This window comes from Calonectris borealis, chromosome 22, assembly GCF_964195595.1.
Source record: "Calonectris borealis chromosome 22, bCalBor7.hap1.2, whole genome shotgun sequence".
Lineage (NCBI taxonomy): Eukaryota > Metazoa > Chordata > Aves > Procellariiformes > Procellariidae > Calonectris > Calonectris borealis.
Window position 1 is genome coordinate 4,166,790 of NC_134333.1, and position 14,373 is coordinate 4,181,162.

Consider the following 14,373-nt stretch of genomic DNA (forward strand, 5'->3'; position numbering starts at 1 on the left):
ACAGAGCAGCGGCTGTTCTTTACGTCGTTCTTACTCCCCTGCTCAACCCCTGAGAAAGAAGAATGCGAAAGCTGCTCTCAGCAGGTTCAGGAGCTGGTATTTGTTCACATGAAGGAAACAACTGGCAGGGTGCTGTCACCCTCACCCGAAGATCACTGTGTTGTCCGAAAAGCGGATTCGTGCCCGGCATGCAAGTAACCAATTCCACACGCTCAGGAGAGATATTGTTTTATTCAGGCCTGGGTGCTCGGTGGACTTGCCACAAATCAAGCACACCTGGTCTAATCACCTTTCTGTTTATATCCATGCTTCTCATACATATTTTAAGATTCTCTTTTACATATTCATTAAATTTCCAAGAACTAATTATAATATTACATCATCCTAGACACATGTGCACTAAAGTCTTTGGGGTCTTCTTGAGGGTCTCGGGTGGTCTCTGGTGGTCGGCAGGGTAGTGAACTCTTCGTGAACCTGTTCCTTTCTTCCCTTATAAGGTCGAGGTTTGCCTCCGAGCCACGTCTGGATCACGTTCATTTATGGTTCTTGATTTTAAGGTTAATCTTTACTAGAGTCTAACAATACTACACACCTGCAAACACAATACCTAATTTTTTAAGCATCACATCTTCATTGTTTTAAAATTACAGAAACGAAGAGAACAGTATACAATGTTCGAAATTACAAAACAAACAAACTATACCTACTACATCAACAGTACATGAAGGAGTTAGTGATCCATGTGACAGATAACCTGTGCTGTGCTACATGCAGAGATTGGCCTTCAGGCCTGTGTTGTGCTGCAGAAATCCCTTGGCCAGAGGCAAAACTCTTGCTCGTCCATTGTAATCGATGAGCCTGTAGGCAGCTCCTGCTCGGTGCCAGTGATTATGTTAACCTGTTCCTTCCGTATCTGCTCAGCTCGCAGTGGGGAGCATTGTGCCCCTCACATTGTGCGGGCCCCTCCCTCCAGGATTGTAGCCTCAGAGCAGGACTGGCTGCCCTGGGACGTGCTGACACCTCTCCAACTAGTAAAATGTTGTTAGAAGCTGGGGTTTTCCAGCAGACACCTTTGCTTTTTAAGAACCCTTTCTGGCCTCTAAAGAAAGTGGCCTGGTTCTGGCATAGGACTGTAGGTTACTGGCTGTTGAGCCCCATCTCCATGGGGCTGTGGTTGCTCCCATAGCGTCACCCTGCCAGAGCAGGCAGGGTCCACTGATGTGTGTTTGCTGTGCTGCCTCAGGGGTACAGGCACAGCCTTCCCATGGGACTGTGGCCCAGCACTAGGAGGAGTGCAGCCTGTCCCCAAGGTGTGAGCTGTCCCCTTATGCTGGCGACAACCTGCTGACTGCACCTACCAGCAGGATGTTGAGGAGGCACAGGGGAATGCTGTGGACACTACAAGGGAGCACAGCTGAGAAATGAATCCATAGAAAGCACAACGATCCAGCACTGCAAAATGAGAATGCTGTGTTTCCATGCAGGCAAAACCATGTCCCCACAAAATCAGTGCAGGAGAAAACAGCCCAAATAGGATTGGCAGACATGACTAACCCTCACCTGGAGCTCTTAAGCACTGCCTGGGCTCAGAAAGCCCCACCACATGAACATCCCAGCCCTGAGCAGCCACACTGTGCCTAGTTCACAGACCTAGATCAGCCAGATATGTTAAGGGAGGGGGGAGGTAGAAGGCTGCAACCTTTCATCCAGCTTAGCAAAATGGGTGGGGACAGCAGTCAGCATGCAGAGCTAATGGCTGTATTCAGGTTACTAGAGGAGACACCCCCACTTCCAAATTGTCTGTGATAATCATTCGTTTGTTTTATCTCATGCAGAGCCATTATGTGGAGCCTCACACGACTGCTTCCTCTCACCACATGCCATGCAGCAACAAGCATGAAGTGCTGGAGGCCCTGCCCTCCAGCCACACCAAAGCTGCTCCTTGTCTTCTACAACACACAAGGAACTGGACTGTTTAGTGATCTCTGTGCCACCACTGTTTTATGGGGCATGGGACCAGGGGGACAGGACATCTCTGGTACTTCCAGACATAATGTCACTGCTATTCTACTCTTGCTCTCTTTGCATTATTTGCCTGTGATGTATTGACCTTGACTGGCCACCAGGTGCCCACCAAACCACTCTATTACTCCCCCTCCATCAACAGGACAGGGAGAGAAAAATCCAATTAAAAGCTCGAGGGTCAAGATAAGGACAAGGAGAATACTTACCAATTACTGTCACGGGCAAAACAGACTCGACAGCGAAATTAATTTATTTTATTGCCAATTAACTGCAAGAGAGTAGGATAGTGAAGAACAAAATAAAACTAAAACACCTTCCCCCTCCCCGCTCTTCTTCCCAGCTCAGCTTCGCTCCTAAATCTGCTACTTCTCCTCCCAAACAGCAGAGGGAGACCAGGAATGGGAGTTGCAGTCAGTTCATAACGCTTCATCTCTGCTGCTGCTTCCTCCTCATACTCTTCCCCTGCTAGGGCATGGGGTCTCTCTCATGGGAGACAGTCCTTCACAAACTTTTCCAGTGTGGGTCTTTCCCATGGGCTGCAGTTCTTCATGAACTGCTCCAGCATGAGTCCTTTCACCAGGCTGCAGTGCTTCAGGAACTGACTGCTCCAGTGTGGGTCCCCATGGGGCCACAGGTCCTGCTAGAAAACCTGCTCCTGTGTGGGCTCCTCTCCATGGGGCACAGTTTCTGTCAGGAGCCTGCTCCAGTGTGAGTTCTCCACATGCTGCAGCTTCCTTCAAAGCATCTCCAGCTGCTGCCGCATGAGGTCCTCCATGGGCTGCAGGGTTCATATCCACTCCACCATGGACTTCCATGGGCTGCAAGGGGACAACCTGTGTCACCATGGTCTTCTCCACAGCTGCAGGGTAATATCTGCTCCAGCACCTGGAGGAGCTCCTCCCCATTTTTCTTTCCTGACATTGCTGTCAGCATAGTTGTTTCTCTCACACTTTCTCACTCCTCTCTTGCAGCTGCTGCACACCGTTTTTTACCCTTTCTTAAATATCTTACCATAGAGGCTCTAACCAATGTTGCTGATTGGCTCAGCTTTGGCCAGCAGCGGGTCCATCATGGAGCTGGCTGTTACTGGCTCTTCTGACATGGGGGCAGCTTCTGGTGTCTTCTCACAGAAGCCATCCCTGCAACCCCCCTTCACTACCAAAACCTTGCCAGGTAAACGAAATACATTGTCGTTACTCTTGTATTATTATGTGCAAAAACCATTTTGGATATAGGAACCTTGGCTGCAAGATAAACTCAGCCAGCTCATGGTGACAGAGGATCCATACAGGCAGCTCCCTCTTCCTACAGGCAATTACACCACCTGCACCTGCATGGAAAACACAAGAAGAAAAAAGGCCAGCACATCAATTAAAACTGGAGAAAAAATAAAAAGAATGCATGAATATTCACAGGGTAGCCAAATCATTTTTTCAGCTGCTCTGTAAACTACTGTCACTTCTGCATTTCTTTGCCTTTTGAAGAGAGGGTGTTTACCTTCAAGTGAGTCTAGAGACAGGTTCACTACTATATCACTTCTGATGTCCCAGCCTCAGTGTCTGCAGACTAAGTGGAGTCTGGCTTGTCCCAGACACACCCTTCTGCTGCCACATGGTGTGTCGCCGTGGCAGCGCTCCCTTTGCAAGGGCAGGGGCTGGTCCCAGACCCTTGAGGAGACCACTAAGTCAGGTGGGAACTTCTGATGTTGCAGGGTTTTTTTTCTTTTCCTTGTAATATGGGAATTCTTTGGAGGGCTGCAGGAATAGAGATGTTCTCTAGTTTTTGTATTATCCCTCACACACAGACTTGAGACATGGAGAAGCTCAATGTCTGGAAAGGCCGTGATAGCTTCAACTCCGCTGTGGTTTCTCTCTGTCTTACAGTGAGAAAACTGCTGACTGAACCACTGCCAAACCCTTGAGCTCACGAAAGCTGATGGGACTGGCCAGTGACTGATTTATTGCCTTAACTGTAGGGTCTGAAGGACCTGGCTAGAGTCGTCTAGAAGGGCTGGTGTCAGGATTCCTGGTTCTCAGTGGTGTGTGCATGATTGCTCACGTACGTGTCCATCTGCCTGTGTTCAGGTGTGCATTTGCACGTACATGTGTGAGCCTGTGGTAATGCATATGCAAACGTGGGTGTGCACAAATGTTCTATGTGTGTTTATGTGTTTGGGCAATTGTGTCCATGAGTGTGTATGTGTTTTAGCCCACGCACGTGCCTTCATGCAGGAGAGCATGAATGTGTGTGACTGGTCTGCATATTTGTAATTGTGTGGGCATAGGTGCGTGTAGATGTGTGCTTTTGTGTGTGTAAATCTGTGTAGAGGAGCATGCATGTATATCTGTATGCAAATACATGCGTGCAGGAACATGCATGTGTGTAAGCATGTATGTTTGAGTATCTGTGCGTACATGTTGGTATGGGGCGTGGCTGTGCATGTTGGTATGCACATGGGCTCCTTTTGACCCGTGTGTGCACACACCTCTTTATAAGTGCACGATGAGTATGAGTTGTTCTTTGGGTGCGTGTAAGATCATGCGTGTTGTTGTGCCCGTGTGTGAATTTGTGTGTGCACTGAAGGGGAAGTTCAAATTGTAACTGCTCAGCAGTGGTAATTGGTGACCAAGGAATGATCTGCTGCAGAGAACAAGAAGGCCCAAATGCAGAAGGGGTTGAAGTGGCTGGCAGCAGGAATGCCAGAGACAGAAGGATTCCCTGTGAGGGGGTGCAGTTTCCCTTGGTGATGAGATAAGAAACAGCTGCACATTGTCTTGTAGCAATCTGGAATGTGAATGCTCAGTGGCCACCTTTGGGCAGCAGAGCTGGTGCTGGAGGATAGACCCAATGCCAGGCTGAAGTGCCCCATCCCAATGCTCACAGGATCGGTGCTGGTGCCAGTATATATAAGGAATCACCTCGTGACGCATCTTTGCAGACTCCTTGTAGATCTGCTTGTGGGGGTACAACTCTGTCCAATACATTGATAGTTTGGTGTGGGTTTTTTTTTCATATCTAAGCAAAAGCATGTACTTAATTTGCCTCAAGGGGTACAATAAAAATTCCCCAACATCACACATATTTGTGTGTGTGCATGCCTGTGAGTGTGCATACCTCTGCGTGCATATGGGTGTTCCTGTGTGTGCACCCATGAGGGTATGGCAAAGGTCTTGCTAAAGTCAAGGTACACCACAGCCAGTGCCCTCCCCTTCCCCACAGTGCCAGTCACCTCCTCACAGAAAGCAATGCGGTTGGTGAGGAATCATTTGCCCTCAGTAAACTCATGTGAGATGCTCTCAATCCCCTTCCTGTCTTTCATGAGTTTAGGAAGGGCTTCTGAGAGCATTTCCTCCATCTTCTTTCCAGGGACTGAGTAGGGACTGTCCAGTCAGCTCCTTGAACACCCTTGGATGCATCCCAAGTGGTCCCGTGAACTTGTGTATGTCCAAATGGTAGGAAGAGCTCCTTAGTTCTTTCTTCCACTACTGTGAGTGCTGCTTCATTCCCATGGAGTCTGCGGGGAGGCGCAGGGATGTGGTAGGCCTGAGGAGAAACCATATAAGTAAAAACTAAGGAGGAGTAGGTATTGTGTACTTCTACCTTTTCCCTGTCATTTTGTCACCAGGTCCTCTTCCTCGCTGAGCAATGAACCCACATGTACTTAGCCTTTCAAGCACCTCCATTCCATGGTTAAACCCCATACCCATGTCCAAGGTACTCAAGGACAGATGGATAACAGGGAGAGGGTTATTGTGGGGGTGAATGGGCTCAAGCGGGGCACATTACTCTCATCAGCTGCATATGTCCTTCATACCAAGTGCAGATCAGTCTCCCCTCAACCACATTGAAGCCTTGGACACAGGACTTGCAGAAGATGACTCTGTCAAGTCCAACACCTGTGTGGTGGACCTGGATAGTGTACACAGTCTCTCTTTGGGCATGAGTCTTCTCAACTAACTCTAGATGCCTAGAGGCCGAGACGTGTGTGCGCGCGCACGTATGTGTGTGCATGTGTGTGTGTTGTTCAAGCCAGCTGTCTAGTCTACCTTGAGTGTGAACAGAAGGAAAATAGATGCTTCTAAGGCATGGATTGCCTGATCTGTATGAGACAGGGTGAACTGAGGCTTGACAGTATCTATCTCTCTGCTGATGATCAATGGAGCAAAGATGAGTAGCTCACCTGGGGACACCTGCTCTGGAGGCAAGGGAGATCAATTTCCCCCGACTCGTGTCTTGTCTGACTTTGCACTTAGATCTTTACTTAGATCTTCACTTCAAGGAAGACTGAAGACTTAGGCCTTAACTGCGGTTAAAGGCTTGGAAATGAGGTAAGTGAATCCCTTACCTTACTCTTTCTGTATTCAAGTGTCCATAGTTGCCTTTAGTTATCTCCCACCCTGGAGGTTTCAAGACCACATTAATATCTAGTACCAAATATTTGACATCTCCAGTCTCTTGGGACACGGCTATTTCAGATGTCTCCTGCCTGTCAGCAAGTGGGTACATTTTAGAGAACTGTGTTGCTGTTCTTTAATTGGCCGGTGTGAAGAGAGAGCATTATCCATCTCCAACAAACCCATGAGATCCCCCAGAGATCAAACTCCCTGTGGCACACAGAGTGGAATCAGAAAACCGCCTCCTCAATGTGGCCGGTTTGAGCTTCAGTGTGTTAATGAGGTGGGTGTGGGGATGTTCTTATGCTAATGATGCTGGTGACTCTCTGATGTATGCAGCCATCTCACTGCTGACCTTTTTGACCCTCAGCCTGCCATCCACAGTGTCCTAAATGGAATTTTCATCTCACAGAACCAATTGCATTCAACATGTTCTAAAGGAGATGCCTGCGCTTGATCCAATAAATAATTCTCCATGCTCATTTGATGATGTAGGCCTGTCCTTCAGGGTCAGATCTAGTTGTCCAAACGTGTTTCTGCAGCAAAGGATTTCCCTGACAATTTTAACTTAGGGCAGATGCTGTTCTCGCGTGCTCTGCACCAACTACTTTTTCAGGGATGATGGCTTTGTTTCACTACTAGTAGCATCTGAAGGACCAGCACAGGCATGCGAACTCTCACAGAGACTTTCCTGTCTTTGCAGATGAACCTCAACACTTCGGGGCACACTGCAAATGGGACAAGTGTGGAAGAATTCATCCCTCTTGGCTTCCCAGGCATGTGGCATTCCTGGGTCTCCCCTGTGGTGGTATTTGCGCTGATGTACTCCCTGACAGCCATGGGCAATGCATCCATCATAGCCCTCGTGTGGATGAACAGCATCCTCCCTACCCCAGTGTACTTTTTCCTCTGTAATCTCTCCTTTCTGGAGATCTGGTACACTACGGGTGTTGTTCCAAAAGCCATGGGAGTCATGCTAGGGACTAGCCAGACCATCTCCTTCGGTGTCTGCATCCTCCAGTTGTTCTTTCTTCTCTCCCTCGGCTCCACTGAGTGTTTTCTCCTCTCTCTCATGGCCTGCCCATGGCTACCCAGCCACACGCTACCCCTTGGGATACAGCTCCCTCATGAACAGTGTCCTCTCTGCTCAGCAGGTGCTCAGCTCCTGGCTGGGAGGCTTTCTGGCCATATCGCTGCTGGCCTTTCTGACATCCAGGCTGACATTCTGTGGGCCAGATGTCATCAATCATTTCCTCTGTTATACAGATTCCTGCCTTGCTCTCTTCTGCAGTGGCATGTGGCCCATGGAGCTAGCAACCTTCCATAATAATTGTTCTAGTGGCCTCCTGTGTAATCACCATGGTCTCCTACGTGTACATCACCTCTTCCATGCTGAGAATCCAGTCAGCCCATGGCCAGTAAAAGGCCTTTTCCATTTGTTCTGCCCATCTCAGCATCATCACAATCTGGTATGGATCCACCATGTTCCTGTATGTCAAGCCATTGGCCCAGAACTCCCTGGATCTGAACAAACTTGTGATTACCTTTCACACAGTTGTAACTCCTTTGTTGAACCCCTTCATTTCACACTCAGGAACAAAGAAGTGAAGCACGCTCTGGAGTGGGCTTTCCAGAAGAAATGAACTGGCTTTTCAAAGGGCCTCAGCAGGAGTAAACAGATTCATCCCCTCTCTCCCACGACTTCTACCCTGCAGAATTTCCTCACCAAAGTGTAAATGCACCTGGGCACCACAGGTAGTGAGAAGCCGCCATTTCCCCAGTGAGCTCGTCTCACTCACCTTACAGCCATCTTATGCTGGGCTAAGCCTTGATTCTAATGCTCCCACATCCCTCTATTCACTTCTGGGTAAACTTACAGTGCTCTAAAGACCAGTGCTTGGAAAGGGTCACAAACACCATCCAGAAACTGTTCTCTGACAGAATACTGGAGGAGCTGTCCTCGCACAAGTTTGTATTCCAGTTTGCTAAGTGCTTCACTTTGTCAGGGATTCACCTGAATCCCCTAAAGAAGTCCCAGCAGCTGGCTTACTGCTTTAGAAAATGGGAATGTACTTCTCCATTTAGTCTGACATTTTCTGGATGCCTCTATGCCCCATTCTTGTGGCTGAATCATGCTCTGGTTCAAGATAAAATTTGGCAATGTCTGGCATCTCTACCTATAGCCATTATTCCTAGCATAAGACAGTCAACAAAATTTATACTCCACTTCCTTCTCTCTAGCCAGAATCTGAAAGTACTGTTTAATTCTTTTATAAAATATGAAATCATTATGTTTCACACTAGATGTGTCAGGGCATTTCCACATCTAAAACTCCAGATCAGTTTTTAGCAGTGCATCATTCCACCCATTTTGGGCTTTGTTGTGGAAACTCTTTAATGTGATTTGCAAAGTCCCCAAACTGCGGAGTTGTGAAAGGCTGTCTGGGTAGCAAGTCTCTCTTTACACTTATTGGGAGGACATTAACACTTCCAAAGGGCACTTGCTTTTCCTGTTCCAATTTTCATTTCTGAACAGGTGAATCATGTTCTCAAAGATCTTCTTTCTGCACACTGACAGTGAAGGGCGTCCATGTAACCACTTCATAAGGAGGAGGCACCAACTCGGCAGATAAACTTTTATGAACAGAGCGGGATTGATTTCACCTGGGTGTAGAGCTCTCCAAGTGAGATGATTGAGTCCGGACTGAACGTCTACTTCTCCCTTGTGGAAGCAGTGGTGCTTCTGGAGGTAATTCTCCTGCATCCACCTGTCCTGGGCATTTGGCTCTTAGACCTGCAACCAGGCCCAGGCACCAGTGCCCAAGGACAGGCTGATGCCCACCCTTGTCAGCCGTGCTCTCTTTCTCATTGGTATTTGGGAAAATCCCTGGGACAAATTTGGGACAGCCCACTGAGACTGGAGAAAGATCCTGACCCTGGATCTGTCCTCAGGTAGCCACCTCTGTTTGTCAATCCTTGGTTTTGGGGGACAATTGTGTCTGTGGAGTGTTGAAGCCCTCTGCAGCCCTGGAGCTCAGCCAAAAGCAGGACCTGAAATGTCCAAGGGACCCGAGACACAGCAGAGTGCAGGATACTGAGGGCTGCCATCAATTCCCCATCAACGCTGCCCAAAGGCCCCTGAGATAAATAGGGACATGCAAAGCCTCCAACAGGGCTGGCAGAGCAGACCCACGTCACTTGGGAGAGGCAGGCCATCCTGGAACAACAGCAGGACAACAACCAAGTACCCTGGGCTTTCTCAGGTGAAGTGGATGACACTTCATGAGCAACAGACTCCAATTCACAGGGTGGGATCCAGCTGGAAAGTTAGCACCCTCCAGCTGAGTTTCCACATGCAATGCTGAGGTGGGATTGCCTCACTCAACTGTTTTATCATTTTGCTTGAGCAGTAATGGTCCCCAGAACCATTCCTATGTTGCCTATGGGAGGAAACAAGATCACTGAGATGTGGTTACCAGCTGTGGGACACAGGAACCAGCATGGACTCAGGGACATAGGGGCTCCACCCAGCCGAGCACTGGTGATTTCCCTGAGAAGGAGAAGAGACATGACAAAGAGTGGGACCACTCTCCGGCAGTGGGTGAGTGCAGGAAGGGTTTGAACAGAGAATCTTGTCCAACGTCTGGCTGATGGGTCTTTTTCACTTGCTGACCCCCAGATGCAGGACAAGGAAGGGCTCTTCCCTCCTTGGGCTACTATGGCCCCATGGCAAAACCATAAGAACAGCTGTGCCTCCTACCAAAAGCCTCGCTCTCCAGCTGTGGCCATCAGTGGAGGCACAGGGAAAGGGAAGAAGAAGACAAGCTGAGAGGTTACTTGCCCTGAGCACTCACTCCAGTCTACCAGCCATTTTAAGCAGGGGGCATTTACAAGCCTGGTTTGGCTTGTTTGTGGTGTAGCCTCCAATGGGTCTGCCCCAAGTCAGGTTTCTTGGACCCTTTTCATCATCAAAGACACTGGCTCTGGATACAGCTGTAAAACTCATGCTGGCACGTGCTTCACAGCAGCACAGGCTGGGGAGGCAGAGGCCCAGCCTCCCCACAGCCCCAGGTGCCACTGCTGGGCAGGCTGGGCTCAGAGCTACATGCAAGCGGTGGCAGGGAGGGAACCGCTCCTCAGAGCACCCCCCACCTTTCTGTGCAGTGCTGCAAGCTCTGGGCACCAGTGTGGGCTCAGTGCACAGAAATAGGCAGCGCTGTCCTGGAGCTCGGCACCCCGCACATGCAGAAGCACCTGGGAGGTCTCCACAGACAATGCAGAGGAGATCCTCCCCGAATCCTTGCGAACTTTGTACTTGATCACTCACAGCAGCATCTGAGGGGACTGGTTTGGGAGCTGCTGGTACCAGTAGAGGTAGGGATTGGAATCACTGGTGGAGAAATTGCAGTGCAGAGTTGCGCTGTGTCCCACCTGGATGGTCATTTCTGCTGGGAACTGGAGCACAGAGTCCTTTTGGGCATGACCTGTAAAGCCAGAAAGAGCTTTCAGCTTTGCTTGCCCGTGTACCTGTCCATCTATCACTTCATCAGCTTGCTCACTGTCCCCACTTCCCACCTCACTTTTCCTAGCCTCTGAAATGCTGAGCTGTTTGTCCCTGCACACTTCTTTCTGCAGGATCTTGCCACTCCTCACGCCCCAGATCATCCTGCTTTTCAGCAGTACTCACAGGTCTTTCAGTCCACTGATTCTCTCCATATCTGCCTCTGAGCTGTGTTAACTGCTGGTCTCTCCTTCAGCAGCAGCAGACATGAGCTGTTCCTCTCCCACCTCTGACTATATCTTCTTGCTATAACAGTTCCTCCATATGGCACACCGCATCCTCTGCCCTTGCCCTGTCCTTTCACAGCATTTCAGCTCTTCTTGCTTCGAATTAGCCTGCTCTGTTTGTCCCCCAAGGTTTATGACCATCCCTACAGAGATTGGTAGCATTGTATCCAGTACATCTAGGAGAGAAGCTCCTATATGCTGCATCGCTCCATTCCCTAGCATCTTTCCCTCTTTGAGGCTACGTATGTATTAGTAGTACATTTAAGAATTTTCAGTACCTGCAAATTTAGGGTGAGGTCTTATTCATCCTTTGATGCCCATTACTCCTGACATCTCCCAGATTATTTGCTGTACCCATCTGCAGTTCCTGCTCTCCGTACAGAAACATTCCCAGTTTCCCCGGGGAGTCAGACCTCGCGTCTCCTCCCTTCCACCACCAGCTGTGCAAACTCTTGCCTCGTTCTCCCCAACCTGAAAGTTGCATCTCACCGAAGTCTGCCAGTCCCACCAGGGCAGCCAGGAAAATCAGGGCCATGTCACACTCTCCCTTCATGCGGTGGCAAGGACCTGCCAGCATGAGGGACCTGATGCTTGCAAATTCACCTCTTCTTCTGCCTCTGTCAGACCAAAGAAGCCTCCAAACCACAGCCCAGAGGGTGGAGCAAAACTTTCTCCCTGCTGCTCCAGGCAGGCTTCTTTGGGTCTGTCCCCCAATCTCTGCCAGGGACCCTTCTTGGGTCTGTGTCCCACCTCTACTACAGGAAGGCTCTCTAGAGAGATAACAAACTCATGGTTTAAGTACTGTCAGTCAAAGGGAGAGGCATCCCTCATGGACTTCTCCTGACATCAACCACCTTGCCAGCTGTACAGGCCTGCACCCAGCTCTGCAGGAGGTGGAGAAGGCACCCTTGCACCTTCCCATGTCCACCCTGTTCCTGGGACTCTCTGGATGGAGATAGGACCAGGCACACACTGAAGTGCCTGGACCCGGCTGTGGCACACTCTCTACCTTTGCCTCTGGCCATAGAGGAGGCACCTGAAGAGAAACATCTCTGTAAAGAGCATCTGCTGCAGAAACCAGCCGCACAGGGACAGACACACTCCCTCACTCTGGCAGGGGGAAGACAATGCAGCACAGCCCTCTGTTGTACAGGCAGTCCCTCTATCCCTTCACCTACCCACATTACCCACAACCTCCAGCTGCTTGTCCCACCCTGGGCCCCAGAACCTCAATATCCAGGCAAGCAAAAGATCTACTTGATTTTAATGTCTTCTGATGTCTGCTGTCTGGTCAGGCCATTCCTCCATGGTTACAACTCTTTGTGCCTGGTCGTCCAGCCAATTTTCCACCTACCTTATCATCCTCTAACTGAACCCATTCCTCTCCAATTTGGTCATAAAGGAAGTATGGGAGAGGCTGTCAAAGGTGTTTTACTAAACTCTAGGTGTATACATCCCCTGCCCTTCCCTTGTCCACAGTGTCCATCATCTCATGAGAAAGCAATGAGGTTGGCCCTTGGCTACACTAGAGCATCAGCTCAGAAACAGCAGCTCCATGTAGAGGGGAAACTGCCCTGGCTGAGCTCTCCCAGCAGAGCTCCCTGGCAGTGATCACACCAAGGTCACTAAAGGGAAGAGGGAAACTGTTGTCTGCACTCACTCCAAGTGGGACTTGAGCCCAGACATGCAAACATTCAGGCAGGGAGATGTCTCAGGAACTCCACACACTGTGCACTGCCCTTGTCAGAAAGAGGACTTCTTCTGGATACCCCTGTGTGATAGCAGCAGTGTTTGTGGGGTGTGACCTCAAATCCAACGTCCTTCCCCTCCCAGGGGCAGATGCTACCATCCAACCTGGCCTTGAATAGTTCCAGGGAAGGGGCATCCACAACTTCTCTGGACAATCTGTTCATGTCTCACCACTCTCACAGTAAAGAATTTCTTCCTAATATCTAATCTAAATCTACTCTCTTTCTGTTTAAAACCGTTACCCCTCGTCCTATCATTACACTCCCTGATACAGAGTCCCTCCCAATCTTTCCTGTAGGCACCCTTTAACTACTGGAAGGCCACTATAAGATCTTGTGGAGCCTTCTCTTCTTTAGACTAAACAACCCCAACTCTCTCAGCTTGTCCTCATAGGAGAGGTGCTCCAGCCTCCTAATCAACTTTGTAGTCCTCCTCTGGACCTGCTCAAGCAGGTCCATGTCTTTCTTATGCTGGGGGCCCCAGAGCTGAACACAGTACTCCCGACGGGCTCTCATGACAGCAGAGCAGAGGGGGAGAATCACCTCCCTCGACTTGCTGGCCACACTTCTTTTGATGCAGCCAACGGTACAATTGGCTTTCTGGGCTGCAAGTGCACATTGCTGGCCCATATTCAGTTTTTCATCCACCAATACCCCCAAGTCCTTCTCCGCAGGCTGCTCTCAATCCACACATCACCCAGCCTGTATCCATGTTTCGGATTCCACCGACCCAGGTGTAGGACCTTGTATTTCGCCTTGTTGAACTTCATAAAGTTCGCACTGGCCCACCTTTCTAGCCTGTCAAGGTCAAGGTTGTAGGAACACAACAAGCTGTGGACTCTGCTGAGGACAGCCAGGGACAACTGTGGCACGGCTACAGCATTCTGGGGAAGAACAAGGCTCCAGGAATGCCAATGTCATTGTTTGTGTACTCACAGACTGCACAGAGTGGGGACGAGTCAAAACAAGCCGGAAATTTTTCCTGACGACAGTGTTAGGCAGGATGGGGTCAAAACCTAGCAGCCCAATGCACACACCTAGGAAGGCAACAAGTAACCATCGGGAGGGAAAGAAAAGGATAGGATATGTCATCATGCATAGGAGCCCTTGGGTGTCTAACTGAGGAACACTGGACCTTCTTCCTGAGAACAGCACTTCAAACAGACCCACCAGAGTGACCCAGGCTGACATCACTTGACTGCTCTGGACCCCTCCAGCTCTTGAGCTGAGTCTTTTGCCTGCACTGCTGCATTCCTGCCCTCCAAATCCTGGGGCCTTTCATGTGAGTGCTCAGAAGAAGCCTTCATTTGAGAATGGGCATGGCACAAACCTGGAAATGAAAAGGCAGCAGTGTTGGAAACCAAAGCAAAGCCCATATCATTAGCTGCGATGGTTTGCATTCAAGATGAGCTTGTCAG

The 14,373-nt window shown here is 49.6% G+C and overlaps 1 pseudogene; it reads left to right on the top strand.

Annotated features, from left to right (window-relative positions):
• Nucleotides 1–6,940: 6,940 nt before the first annotated feature.
• Nucleotides 6,941–8,062, top strand: LOC142092102 (olfactory receptor 6F1-like; annotated as a pseudogene).
• The last annotated feature ends 6,311 nt before the right edge of the window (nt 8,063–14,373 follow it).